Raw genomic sequence first — 13,139 nt, forward strand, 5'->3', positions numbered from 1 at the left:
ATGACCTAAGAGATTCCCCATGCAACGCTACAGGCTTGGGGAGGAGTGGTTAGAGAGCAGCCTGGCGGAAAGATAACTGGGGGTGCTGGTTGACAGCCGGCTGAACATGAGCCGGCAGTGTGCCCAGGTGGCCAAGAAGGCCAACAGCGTCCTGGCCTGTATCAGCACTAGTGTGGCCAGCAGGAGTAGGGAAGTGATTGTGCCCCTGTACTCAGCACTGGTGAGGCTGCACCTTGAATCCTGTGTTCAGTTTTGGGCCCCTCACTACAGGAAGGATGTTGAGGTGCTCAAGCGTGTCCAGAGAAGGACAATGAAGCTGGTGAGGGGTCTGGAGCACAAGTCTTCTGAGGAGCGGCTGAGGGAACTGGGGTTGTTTAGTCTGAAGAAGAGGAGGCTGAGGGGAGACCTTATCGCTCTCTACAACTACCTGAAAGGGGGTTGTGGCGACGAGGGTGTTGGTCTCTTCTCCCAAGTCGCTAGTGATAGGACAAGAGGAAATGGCCTCAAGTTGCGCCAGGGGAGGTTTAGATTGGATATTAGGAAAAATTTCTTCACTGGGAGAGTGGTCAGGCATTGGAACAGGCTGCCCAGGGAGGTGGTGGAGTCGCCATCTCTGGAAGTGTTTAAAAAACGTGTGGATGTGGCGCTTCAGGACATGGTTTAGGGGACATGGTGGCGCTGGATTAATGGTTGGACTTGATGATCTTGAAGGTCCTTTCCAACCTAGTGATTCTGTGATTCTGTGATTCTGTGATTCTGTATCACAAGAACTTTGTTATTGAAATCATTTTATAGTTTATATAGTGCATATAGAGGTCCCATGAGTTAATCATGGGAAAAGCTATGCATACACAAAATCAGAAACGGTGTCCTCCTCCAAGGAACATGAAAAAAGTTACAGATGACTGAGCGAACTCTTCACAGCAGCTCAATCACCCATATTACCCAGTCTGAGAAGTTGTCCTACCCTTTGGGATACAAGCCAGTGCAAGCCTTCCATTGAAACAGAAAAGGAAATTTTGATTCTAATAGCTCCTATTTATGCTACAGAAACATGTCATTTTAGTTTTTATTTCATGTTGCTGTATTTTAGAAGTGTTACCCAGCTGTGATGCACCAGCAATTTACTACACTAGACTTCAGGCTGTATTCAGACTGTAATTCATCTGTTCTAAGTGAAGTCAAATGTAAACTTCCCTCAGCCTTAACAAGGATGCTATTAGCCTGTAGTTCTCTTTGGTTGTCCTGGCTCTCATGTGTTTCAAATCCAGCTCCATCTCATGGCAATATGCCAAAGATCAAACAAGTCTCTGCATATTTCTGATTTAGTCAATGAGAAAAGAATATTAACTAGTATTATTATCCTTAATTTAGAACAAAATTGTTGCTTCAGAAAAGAATGAGGATCAATTTTCAAACAGTAACAATTAGGCATACTGCAGATACTTCACATTTTAACTGGGACTGCTAAACTTTTCTTTTTTTTTTTTTTAATTTACTTTCAGATTAGCCTTATGATTGGCATGACCTTCAATTAACCAGATCAGACATCATACATTCTTCACAAGCAATTTACAAACTGAAATGGCAGTTGATCCTCTCAAAGTTCATTCCAGATTATCGAAAATGAACTAAACTAAGGGTAGCTCTGAAATGATGCAGCTCACACTTGCCCTCATTTGAAGAACTCTGTTATAATAGGCTGTCTTTAATACTCTGTGAGGGTACTTGGTTCCTAACTGTGATAAATCTTACTATAATCACTCCTTTTAACAAGATCAAACAGTTTAGAACATCCAAAACACTTAATTCTTCCAGGTTGATTGCATTTATCATCAAAGAATACAAAGTGTATTGCATGACATTTGGAAAATAGTTTTAATTGCCCTTTTATTCATTATCAGAGTCATAGAACATAGAGTGAACAGGGATATCATAGGTCCTACTGTTTTCAATAAACAATAGCAGTATTTAGAGTATGAACCAGATGTCCTCCAGCCATCCCTTCCACCCTATTTTATTCTATGATTCTATGATTTTTTGATTAACAATTTTATATATATGAAATGCATGCCAGAGAAAGTGTCAGCCAGTTCCTCCTTTATGGAAAGGGATGTGCTTGAAAATTTAGGCATCTCTCTCCATGAAGAAGCAACACATATAGTCAAACATAAGGTCGGACGTATTATGGTTTTAAGAAAGCGTAATTGGACAGGAAAGGGAAGAGTGAGAGGAACAGCACTTTCTCAAACCTCTGTAGGAGGAATGCCTTACAAAATGAGAAGGAACGTCAAGACAACAGTGGAAATCCTAAGCTTGATGTGTTAGAAGTGGGATTATGCAAAATATCATTATGAAAATGTCACAGTAAAAATAAGGGGAGAGCTTGGAGAATTCTGTGAAAGATGCATTCAACAAATTGAGGAAGAGCAGCAGACACGCTGGTAGTGATTGGGGGGGAGACTGTAGCAATGGGGTTCATTTCAGACAGACTGTTCTGGCCACCTCGTGTTGAGCTAGCACTAAGGTGGAAGGTACAGCTGTGTGAAAAAAGAAAGTACTTGATACTTAAGCAGAACCATTGCCTCCAGGTAAGTGGAAGAAGTGGGAAGATTTGTATTGTTCAGTGAAATATTCTTGCATCAGAGAGAGAAGAATCAGAGTTACAACCTGCAAAGTAGAAGGCCCTGAATCAGCTCAACACCTAACTTTACATTATAAGCTTGCATTGCAGAAGTCATAGGGTTCATACATACATTTAATGATTCTGCTAACTGGAGTATCGCAGAATTTAATAATTTATTCATATCTCTTTTCTGAGTAAACCTTCTTCTTCTCAGTGTGATTACAGCTGGCCAGAAGTATCATTTGATGGGGGAGGGGAGTGGTACGTAGTGAATTGAGGTCAAATACAGCAAGTAGCTCAAGCTGAAGAAAAATGGAAAACTTAGAAAAATCAGTTTTTCTTTTTTGAAAAAAAAAATCAATTTTTTGTTGTGACAAGAATTTTTATAAACTATCAGAATTAATTTAAGAAAAGACTTCAAGAAAGTTAAAGTGAAGAAAGTATTCATTGTAGATTAAATATTTTTTAAGGTTTGTTTTTCTTGTTCTCCTAAAAAAAAAAAATTACTTACACTGTGTTAACCAGGAGGTCACTATTGTTCAATGTCTCCAGTCAAATAAAAAATTTAAACCAAAAAAACATTTTCTTCCAGGTCCTTTCACCAGTCATGTGCATCCACAGAGTTGCTGCTATATGCAGAGAACTTGTAACTTCTATAGAACCAGCATGGGACCTCCATGGGAGAAGCAGAAGATGACAGAGGCATCTCTTTGCCACTGCTCTAAGACTGCAGCACCAACCTGCCAAATACTCATCATATCATAGTGTCAGTCTGCATAACAGCTACGTGTGCCAGCGGACAATGTATGTGGCTGACTCACTCTGGCTGACTCACTCTAGCTGTAAACACATGCCAACTGGCACCGACTGGGAATTTTTCAGCAAACTAATTTTGATGGAAAACATTGATTTTTCAAAACGAAAATACTGCAGTGGGAATGTACAAACCAATTTTAGCATCCAGGCACTCCTCTGCTGCAGGATAATCAGTATCACTATGGCAGAGTTCTCCCCTGAAATACAAAGGTCCTGCTCTGAAGAGACCTCCAAAGATAAAACTATGCTTTTCTGCATTGATTATATAGGGAGCCTAGGAACACTAGTCAGCTAGGCTATGTATCTAACCTTGGGGTGTGTGAATACCCCACAACTCAGTCTTTTCAGCCCAATGACTTCTCACTCAAAGGGAAAAGTGTTCATAATCTCCTCTATATAAATGAAATATCAAAAGTTCATCAATGACACACCGGCACACCAGGTATCTTACCACGCTGACAGCAAATGTTTGAAACCTAAAAGGCCTATGAGGAATTAAAGAGTGAGATTTTTATTTATTTTTTTAAGGTTCATCAGCTGAGCTCTTTATTGGAACTTCCATAAGGAATTAGCAGAAAACACATTTTTCAATGCTTAAAAGTTTTGAGAATTAAAATCGTTTCCTGTGCTCTTTTAGCATAAACTGTATCCTTACAAATGTGAAAAAGTGTGAGTGCAAGACCTCAAAGACTGAATCTAGCCCACATTTGGGATCTGGGAAATTCCAGTCCAAATCTCTGCCTATTTGCCTATTGTTTATACAAACTGAAACATATCTCTGGAAGATATTCAGAGGCCCATAATCTTACAACAGTCAATATCCTATTCAACAGGTCAGAGAACTCATCTAAGCAGTGGTAAGTTTAACTTCTGGGAAGAATCAAATAGAACAAAGAGTATACATATTTTTAATTGGTCCCTAAGTAATCCAGTTATGTCTCTACTGCTATTTCCCTAATAAGCAAGATTTCATCCCTTTCCAAACTATTCCACATATTTTCTTACTGAGTTAAGAATATACAATTCCTATGAACAATAATTTGAAAAAACAGCATCTTCCATCAACAACATAATAGATCCAGTTGAAAAATTCCCTAGTAGTACTGATTTCTTTTGACTATTACAGAATGTTCTTGAATTCCTCCTTATGCTTACAAATAAAATGAATACCAAGACAGCTCTGTGCACAAAGCTTATATCCCACTTCAACCTCCAGATTGCCCAAATTTGTTGTAAATATAATCTCACACCAGAAACAGGATATTTGCTTCAACTCCAAGCAGAAAGGCTGTTCTACCCCTTTTCCTACTTGTTTGTGCTTGTATACCATTAGAGCAGATGGCAGAAATTTGCTTTAGCAGTTAATCTCTTCAGTTTGGGTCTCTGCAGGCAAACAAACCTTAAATTTCACTTTGAGCTTTAGTGGTAAGCAAATTAAAAATATGAAAATAATTCTTATTGAAATTCACAGATTTTACCTGAAAACTCCTCTATTGATTCTCATTCTGCCTGTGACTATAAAATTTAATCTGAATACCTGGAATAAATTTAGACATTGACAGATTATAGTCATTCATTCTAACCTTGGCCCTTACTTTGATCAGATCCCTTTTTGATATTTGTTAAACCACTGCCACCCTTGATCTATTCATAAGAAAGAAGCAGAGACTTCATTTTGTCAGTCGCTTTATGAGGTTTTTTTCGTGATTTCAGTACTGCTCTACAAACCCCTATGTGAATCTATCTTTCCTAAATATGTGTAATCAGACTAGTATACAGCATTAAAAATCAGTTCTCACCATGATCTTGTACCTTAACATCTATAACTTTACTTTGTATGTTCACTAGAAATATACCAATACAATTTACAAATAACTGTGTCCTCTTTAGAAATGGGGGAACTGGGGTTGTTCTGGAGGAAAGGAGGCTCAGAGAAAGACCTTATCACTCTCTACAACTACCTGAAAGGAGGTTGTAGCAAGGTGGGTTTTTGTGACTTTCACTTTAAAATAAATAAATAAATAGAATCTTCCATTTCCGTTTTTATTCTCCTTAACCATATAAATTTTGCCGATGTCTCTAGCTAGATTTCTTTAATAGCCCAAGGTTTGTTACAAAACAAACCCTTACTTATAGATTTATTTTAATTAAATGTCCCTCTAACACTGATGTGTTATCAACACCTTTCTAGCTACCAAAACAAAGCACAGCACTATGAGGGCTGCTATGGGGAAAATTAACTCCATCTCAGCCAGACCCAATAAAATTTCAGATAAAAAACTTTTGGTCATTACATCTAAGAGCTAACTATCATGTATGGGCTCTATCATTATTAGTATCATTTTTTATCTAATGTCTCTCTGGGAAATTTAAACATTAGCAACACAACTCCCAAGAGTTTCTCTTTTTTAGTAGTCTTGCAGAAACACATACACAAATGCATTCTTTAGTAAAGCAGAAGTCCTTAATAATACTCCTTTTATTGTAGTTAATGCATTTTACCGGATTATAAAACGCTAAGTGACCTATGTGTACTTATGAGATCTATATATACCATACATGCATGTATCCATGTTTTTCTTTACCTAATGAGATCTTCATTCGGCTATTTAAGCATTATAAAGGAATATTTTAAAATGTTATATTGTACTGAAATACTTTTCTGTTACAGATTTCATTGTCTTTAAAACTGTAGTATGAAGAGTGAATGAAAATTAAACTAGCTGTCTAATGTAACAGACTAAGTAACCTGGTAGCAAATTATTATTTTCGAAAACAGGTTTCTTTAGGTCCAGTTCTTTGCTTTTCTATTGCTTTTCAAGGATGTATTCATAAGATATCCCTTTATTTTTGCTTCCTACATCCTTTGATCAATGGACATTGAGGTTTGTCAGGAATATGCTTGATTATTTTGTGCTAATATGCAAAATTTAGTAATTTTTTTTTTTTGGTCCATAGTACTGGTTATTCATTATTTGTTGGTAGCCTGTTAATGAAATGCTTCTGACTTGGAGAACTGATGACTGGCAACATATCCAATTTTGCTAGGAAAAGGGATTAGGAAGAATCAGTTGATTTAAATTTAAATTTTAAAATGTTAATATGCAAGCTGATCCTATTTACACTGAATATCATGAATGAGACATCCTTGGACATCATTTTTGTCTAAATCTAAGTATCATCTCATTGCTTCATAGGACTGTAAAATATTTGCAGCTTCTGACAACTATAAAACATAGAATTAAAATAACATTTGTCTAATTATAATTAGACTGTATACTAAAATAGCTGCCAAAAGCAAACTCTCTCAGTGTAGCTCTATATAATAATAAAATATCCTTTTATTCTGTGCAGCTTTTAAAGCCACTGAGATTGAGTGGTATATATGAGTGATCCAGCTGAATAAACTAACTGCACTGATGAGACCTGACTGAAGGAGATTTTTCAAGCTGCAGTGATGCATATGGTATAAAATTCACTAGAACACAAATTCTGCAGGAGGGACTACCCCTATTTGTATGTATTTAATAATAAAGTATGTTTCTTTTTAAAGTCTACATCTTGCAGAAACTTCAGGGGATGACTAAAAAGAGATATGGGTGATCTGATTGAATACACTTCTGAGAATAATGAAACTTGACTGAAAGCCACTGAAACAGAGAAGGGCTACATTGGATGCTAGATAACAAGAAGTCAGGGCTTCTGTGAGTGATGGTGACAAAATGCCTTGAACTGCATGCCAAATCCGCACCATGTAATGACAGATCAGCTCTCATTTTCAAAACCTGAAAGAAAAGGTTGATTTTCCTTTTTTTTTAAGAGGCTGAACTAGTTCCAGCTATAAAGTTAAGCATTTAGAGAGTAACATTTCCATCACAGGGACAAGCATATCCTATGTTTTTGAAGATGGAATTTGGAAATTGAGCCTCAGTCATGAATCTGAAATAAAGATCACTTGAGATGTTCTACTGGCAGGTAAAAGCAGCCTGCAGAGGTAAAGACGACAGAGAAAAGGCAAAAGCAACTCAGACTGGGGACAACTTGGTAAAGTGTTGTAATTAAAGCCACCTGGCTTCCCATCTGACACATTGTATTGAGGCTGCTGCTAAATATCATTGTTACTTTCAGCTTGAATTTGTTGGCTCTTTTGGTCTATTCATTCCTCCCATGACATACTAATCCTGATCTTTTTTGTTCCCAAACTTTTATCATACGATCACTGGGATCTGCACTGCTGGAGAAATTAGGCCTTTCAGTTCCTTGCTTGGAATAAGCTGTCCACCACAGCTTCTCCATTCATTTATAAAGAAAAACAGAAATATAAAATAAATGTTTCTGTCTCCAATTAAAAAAAAATTCATTTTCTGAATATATTCTTTGCCTCAATACAAAGCCGGGGGAAAGAGAACTGCTTGAATGTTTTTGTACAGTACAAATACTGTCATGGCAGAGCCCTCTCTCTTTCTTCCCTCCTTTGCATCTTTCTAGTCATTATTTACTCCCTCCTGCTAAATCCTTCCTGCAGCTACTTTTCCTGGTGACAGCAGCAGCCTGCAAGTGTCAAGCACATTTTATCCTCCTTCTATATTTATCCATAGTCTTTGGTAGATTGTCTGAAAAATATACCCAAATCAAACTGAAAGAGGTAAGAAGGGAAGATTCAGAAGCAAAAGTAACCACTGGAGTAAGTGGATGTATTGTCAGGATCAAACAGAAAGCTAGTAAAATTTTGTAAGGGATAAGAACACATAATCTGTGGACGCTTGGAACAAGAAGTTGAACCATCTCCAGGTTCCTAAGACAAACGGGACGTCCGAACAACAGATTGATTAGGACTTCTCAATGAAACTGTACATCTCAGCTTAATTTTACCTAGCTATGCAGGTATCCAGTAAAAATAGTCTTAGAGGACAGACTGTCTTTATCTCTGCTGCTAACTGCCCACAGCACAAGCTATGCATTCTGACAACGGCCTTCCACAGCAAGGATTAATTTCACGTTCTGAAAGGATAAGATCACAATTTGCTAGGTTACTCCAATTCCCTTAGCCTTTTCATCGATACTAGAAGGAGATGCATGGATCATATTCTTGTTTCAGACCAATAGGCCTGAAAAAATTATCCAATTTCATGATGAGCAGGGTGTGTAAAGATGAATTTCTATGGCTTCAAATACATTTTATATCTTTTCATGATGAAAGAAGGCAACATATTTTGCAGAGGCCCAGTTATTCTGAAGTAACTTTTTAATCAAGGCAGGTGCTCATCAACATATGCATTCTTGTACCCGTATCCATAAATAGTAATTGAAATCATATGAAGTGAGAGCTAGGAATCCATAAGAAGGGGGACTAGAATATTTTTCTACACTGTAGGAAACCAGGTAAAATATACAGTGAAATTTGTACATGTTTTCACTTTGGAGCACTTTAAAGAAGCACAGAGACCTCAGACGTGGCCCAGTTATTTGCAATTACAGAGTCAATTCTAGACATTTCAATCGTAAAAAGAACTAAATTACAGGCTAATCCTATTTACATGAGTCATACATAGTTATGACATGCCTTTAAAGGCTTATTCCTCTCTAAACAAGGAGGCTTTATACCTGTAAATTAAATAGTGTCAGGGCACAGACATGGGCCCTGAAGGGGAATTCCTCATGCCATTATACTGTTCAAATACTCCCTGAGGTGCTCACAGCAGGTACCAACTAGCCACCCCCTCAGCAGCCATTCCCAGGGAGCTGGTTGGATCATACCACCCTGGAGGATGGAAGAGTTTGATAGCTGGGATATGGACAAAGTTTGCCAGAGGACACATATTGGCACTGTTTAGTTTACACATACAAATATCACCTTAGTGTCCTACATACATCTCAGATGACATGCCCAACTTTCCTTTTTTGTTTGTTTTTTTTTTTGTAAATGTAGTTTGGGAAATGAGACAAGCAGCAAATGTGCAGAAAACCCACAGTGAATACTTATCTTGTATTTTTTTAGGGGAAAAATGAGTAAGAAAAAGAGTTATGATGCACTTAACTGATTTCGGTAGTAAGACAGGGTGTGTGGGGGTGTCGCATGTATAAAATGATAAAACATGAGCGTGGAGTTTTACAAAATTTGGGTGGTTAAATGAAAGTGATGTACCATGTCAAACTCTGTGGAGTAAAAACAACACTGAAATGCCCACAGGTTTCATTACATTATTTCTTCAGGTTTTGACACACTGTAGCTGAGAATCACTATGCTAAGTACAGAAATGTTACTCTTCGAGCAAACAGGAGAGAAGGTGCTTTTCAACCCACCTGCAATGGGCATTTTCCCATGACACAGAAGCATTCCTAGTGGACCTGCACTGCACATCTCCCTAGTTTCACTTCTAGCTGTTGCATCTTCCTCAGCTTTCATCGGTGTCACAGTGCAACACAGAAAAAGCATGACACTTACCAGGTCTCAGAAGACCAGCTGAGTTTGAAAAGTGCAAAAATGATCTCAGAGTCTGAGCTCATGTGCTGAACATGGTAAGCAGACCACAGAAGTTCTGGCTTGCAGAGAGCCAATGAGAAGGTTTCTTTTCTGCATTACTGTCAGCAACATTGGCAAGGTTTCAACCATCTTTTTCAGGTAGAGGGAAGGCTGTGGGAAGAGTGGCTTGTCAAACCTCCTAGTGAGCAAATAGAAAAGGCACGATTTGGAACTGCAAATTTTCTTGAAAAATTCAAGGACTCATAGCAGTAAAATGACATTTATCTTCCACAGACAACACTGGAGCAATAGAAGGAACTAGAATGCATATTTTGTTCTGGGGTTGGAATTTGGGTGGTTTGGTTCTTTCATAGCAAACTACTGCAAGTAGCAGTGAGAGGGAAACTATGATTTTTAACTTGGAGTAGAAGGGTTATTTTTCTAGGCTTCTGATTAGAATGATAGAATCGTAGAACCTTTGGGTTGAAAGGGACTGTTAAAGTTCACCTAGTCCAACCCCCCTGCAAAGAGAAGGGACATGTTCAGCTAGACTAGGTTGCTCAGAGACCCGTCCAATCTGACCGAGAATGTTTCCAGGGATGAAGCATCTACCACCTCTCTGGGAAACCTGTACCAGGGTTTCAACACCCTTGTGATGAACAATTTCTTCCTTAGTTATAGTTGAAATCAAAGGGAAGGGAAGGGAAGGGAAGGGAAGGGAAGGGAAGGGAAGGGAAGGGAAGGGAAGGGAAGGGAAGGGAAGGGAAGGGAAGGGAAGGGAAGGGAAGGGAAGGGAAGGGAAGGGAAGGGAAGGGAAGGGAAGGGAGATTGAGAAAGAGAGAGAGAAAATACGGGGAGAGAGGTGAGAGAGACAGATAAGAAAGGAAAAAGGAAAAGGAAAGGGAAAGGGAAAAGGAAAAGGAAAAGGAAAAGGAAAAGGAAAAGGAAAAGGAAAAGGAAAAGGAAAAGGAAAAGGAAAAGGAAAAAAGGAAAAAGAGAAGGGGAAAGGGAAAGGGAAATGGGAAGGGAAAAGGAAAGGGAAAGGGAAAAGAAAAGGGAAAGGAAAAAAGGAAAAAAATTACAGGGGGGAGGCAGAGACATCCTGAATTTGTTTACTTTGACCAAGAGACCAAAACTGTACAGGACCTACTCTTGTGAATCTTGTATGTATCCAGAAGGAAACAATAATTAGCAGATAGAACAGGCAACTGACAGCCATGGTCTCATCCATTAATCTATCCCAATATCTGTCATAACAGAGTGGAGAGAGATACAAAGTAGCAAGAGTATGAGAAAACTGAATTTAGATTTACTGTAATTTTAGTCCAAAGATGTCTGCTGCCTGAAGGAAAGACCCAATTACTAAGTGCCAGATGTTGCAACTCAGAAAGAACATCTGTAGCATGGGAAAATAAGCAGGAAATCCTCTCAAAATAAAAAATGCCAGATGATAAAGCATTTCAAAATTGAATTAATTTTATAACATATGGTTATGCTTTCAGAAACTTGTATTTTGAACAACCTAAGTAGACGGTGTTGACCAAAAATAAATTTGGTTTTAGAAGTAACTGTCACATATATTTAACTTAAAGTGTTTGTTTATTTGAAATAGAAAGATGGGAGAGGTTGCTTTTTAATAAAATAAAACATAAACAGGATCCATCTGTTTATTTGCTGTGCATTGACAAAACCTAGGAGTATTAAAAAAGAAGGAGAGAGAGAGATATCTATCTAACGTGCGGTGGGCACTTATCTGATGACATCTCTGCTAGTAAAGAAGGAAACGTACAAGCTTCAATTGCCTTCTGTTACACCTGGAATTCTCACTAGAAAATTGTATATTTTGTACCATTTTCACATATCTGACGGAGGGGGGAATTATCATGTCAGGGTCCCAGTCTGAATAATTAAACCAAATGTACTGTGAACCCAGACCAAGAATACATTCAGAGCCACGGGACGGAGTTTACATTTAGCTGATGTGACTGCACATCTTAGTCATACTCATGAAATATAGAATTGATTTATCTTATTATTTCACTATGCTCTACTAAGTTCATTTCTGTAAGCAACATGGTTTTAGACTAAGGCACTGATCTTTTTTAAAGGCTCTTTTCCTGTAATGGTCTAACTTTATCATTAGTCAGCTTATTTCTTACATAGTGGTCATTTATATTGTTTCACAGGGTCAGGAAAGGGATTTGCCTTAATCCATTATAATTAATATTGAGAGATTCTGTATGTCACCTTTGCATTAATGAAGATATAGGAAGAAGAGGGTGAGAGAGAGATGATCTGTAGAAAGTAACTTCATTTTTCAAAGAGGTGCACTGAATATGACTAATAAACACAAACCCTAGCATTGTCTACCCCTGGTTTCTGGCATTTTTGTGATCTTCAGGTTTCAGGTACGTATCAGGAATACACACAGACAAATAGCTCTGTTCCTAGTTAAACCCTTCAACATGGTTTCACCATAGGACAATTATGCTTAACTAATTTGCTGACTTTCTACAATGGAGTCACTGCATCAGTGAACATGGGAAGAGCTACAGATGTGATCCACCTAGACTTCTGTAAGGCCCTTGATATGGTCCCCCACAACATTCTTACCTCTGAGTTAGAGAGAGATGGGTTTTATGGATAGACTGTTAGATGGATAAGGAAGTATCTGTACGGCCACTTCCAAAGAGCTGTAGTTAACGGCTCACAGTCCAAGTGTAAATCACTGAGTGGCATTCCTTAAGGGTCTGTACTGGGACCAATACTATTTAATATCTACATCAGTGACAGAGCAGGATTGAGCGCACCCTCAGCAAATTTTCAGACAACACCCAGTTGAGTGGTGCGGTTGAATCACTAAAGGAACGGGATGCCATCCAGAGGTTCCTAGACAGACTTGAGAACTGGGCCTGTGTGAACCTTATGAAATTCAACAAGACCAAGTGCAGTGTCCTGTACCTGGATCAAGGCAATTCCCAATATCAGTACAGATAGGATGATGAACTGATTGGGAGCAGCCCTGCAAAGAAGGGCTTGGGCATACTTGGGGATGAAAAATTGGGCATGAGCCAGTAATGTGCACTTGTAGCCTAGAAAGTCAATTATATCTTAGGCTGCATCCAAAGAAGCATGGCCAGCAGGTTGAGGGACGTGATTCTTCCCTCTACTTCCCTCTACTCCACTCTTGTGAGACCCCACCTTCAGTATTGTGTCCATCTTGAGGGTCCACAG

Source organism: Phaethon aethereus, assembly GCF_964289735.1.
Source record: "Phaethon aethereus genome assembly, chromosome: 3".
NCBI lineage: Eukaryota > Metazoa > Chordata > Aves > Phaethontiformes > Phaethontidae > Phaethon > Phaethon aethereus.